Source organism: Lactuca serriola, chromosome 9, assembly GCF_051521515.1.
Source record: "Lactuca serriola cultivar US96UC23 chromosome 9, Lser_US96UC23_V15, whole genome shotgun sequence".
In the NCBI taxonomy this organism is placed as follows: domain Eukaryota; kingdom Viridiplantae; phylum Streptophyta; class Magnoliopsida; order Asterales; family Asteraceae; genus Lactuca; species Lactuca serriola.
In genome coordinates this window covers 31,287,638-31,289,982 of record NC_136416.1, presented here as the reverse complement: position 1 = coordinate 31,289,982, position 2,345 = coordinate 31,287,638, and the positions used below count along the sequence as shown (strand labels likewise).

Genomic DNA, 2,345 nt, shown 5'->3' with positions numbered 1-2,345 from the left:
GGTGACAAATACTTGTAACTTATAGGTATAGTGAGTGAGTTGGGTCTTCACCAAATAAGAAATGCAATCATAGTTCTCGAAGGTAGTTATTAATTATATTAAAGAATATATAATTCTACTCGAATGTCAAAAATATACACCAATATTTTAAAAAATAACTCATAATTTCCTTGATAATCTATAATACTTTCAGCCCCAAATTAATTGTTCAAGCTCCGCCCCTGCCCTGATATAAAAGCAAGCTGGTTGAAGGTATAATACTTTAACCCAATTTTTTTACTTACAATTTTTTTATAATCTAATAATCATCATTATTTTAATGCAGTTACCTTTTCGAATGGAGGGTTTTTTATGGTGTATTGGTACTGTCAAGTTGAACCTATTAATTACTTTTTAATATTTAAACTTTAAAGTTTTACAAATCAATTATCATGTTAGTAGTATTTTAGTAGTACAGAGAGATGATGTTGGTTTATAGTTAATATTTTGGGATCTTTTCAAGTGTAATTTTGTAGTATATTAGTATTTTGATTATATATGAATATGAAGTCTGAAACTATTAGTTACTTTTTAATATTTGCATGTTTTACACATGAAAATTTATGTAAGTAGTACAATTTGGCGATTTTGGTTTCTAGTTGATACTTATATAGGGGTATATGTATCTGTTGAATACAATCGAATATTAATATTAATCATATGTGACCATTGAAAATCTTAATTAAATAGGTTGGACAAACTTGTTTTTACTAAAACTTGTTGTACACTAGGATAAATCGTAGAAACTTGGATTAATTATTACACATAACATCAATAATCAATCCATTTTTATTACTCTATATAATTAAGTTATATAGTTAAAGTATCATTTAAATAGAAGAAAAGGTTGACACAAAGTCAGCCATTGCTTTGTAAGAAGAACCATTAACACTTGCATGCATCAATTTTCTTAATTCACTTGCTTTCTTTCTCATGTCATTCCCTTTTCCGTCTTCACTTTTATCCAACACCACCTCGATCACCTTCTTCACCTCCTCCTTCCCGATCGTACTCTCCACCACCCCTGTCCTTAACACCACACAGACACCCATCTCCTCCACCAACATCTTTGCATTGAACCCTTGTTCTGCCGCCAACGGCCACCCGATCAATGGCACCCCTTGGCTTAGACTCTCCATCACCGAGTTCCACCCACAATGGCTCAAGAAAGCTCCGGTTGACTGGTGGCATAGTATATCCAATTGAGGTGCCCAATTGTGCACCAACAATCCTTGGTTTCTAATTCTATCCTCAAAACCCAAAGGCAACCATTCGGGTTTGAACTCACTTTTGATATCAACCCCGATTGGAGGCCTAATCACCCAAATAAAAGGCTTCTTGCTCTCTTCAAGCCCTTTTGCTAATTCCATCATTTGGATTTCACTAAGTGTGTTTTGAGATCCAAATGAAACGTAGAGCACTGAGCCTTGAGCATGCGAATCCAACCATTTGATGCATTTTTCGAGTTGACCTATAACATTAACACCCGAACCCGTATCCATACCCGACTTTGTTTTTAACATTTTTGATGGGAGGAGTGGGCCAGTACACCAAAGAGGGAGCTTTGTGAAGTTTCTCAAGGCTTCACATCCCGTGGTTTCTATCTCTTCAACTGTATGACACAACCAGCCGTTGGATTGAAGACAGTGAGAGAGCTGAGGGAGGAAGTATATTGACCATTCATCTTTACCATCAGCAGCTCTGTAATACGGATGATGCTGCGTGATCGAAAATTGAAAAGATTCCGGGAACCCCGGCACCGGAAAATGGTCGTGGGTGCCTCCATCTGCAATATTCCGTTGAGGAAGATTCATGCAAATGGAACAAAATGCGGTTGTGCCATAAGCGCCGCCGGTGGTGAATGTGTAATTAACAGTTCCGAAAGATCTTGCTACCTCATTAGCCCAACCCATGAAATTATCAGAAATTATACAAGCGGGAGCAGTTCCTTCTTTTACAATGACATCGGAGATGAACTCACGTAGTGGAGCTTCGAGGGTGGTGGAGGCATAGAAAAGTTTGATGATTTGGGTGAAGGTTAGGCCTTCGGTGCTTTCAGAGTTAGAAGGGAGGCCGTGGTCGGAGCTGTTGAAGGGGAGAGATCTCAGGTGGATTTGAGGGGGAGGAGTGGGGTCGTTGGCGATGGTGGAGCGGAGGTAGTTGATGTTTAAAGGGGTGTTGACGATGGTGATGGTGAGGTTGGCGTTGTGATGGAGGATTCGATGGGCTAATTCTAAGAAGGGTAGGAGATGACCTTTCGCCATGAATGGTACCATGATTACGTGTCTACGTAGTTTAGCTTCCAT

At 38.7% G+C, this 2,345-nt stretch overlaps 1 pseudogene; it reads right to left on the bottom strand.

Annotated features, from left to right (window-relative positions):
- Positions 1–869: 869 nt before the first annotated feature.
- Positions 870–2,345, bottom strand: LOC145075503 (UDP-glycosyltransferase 92A1 pseudogene; annotated as a pseudogene).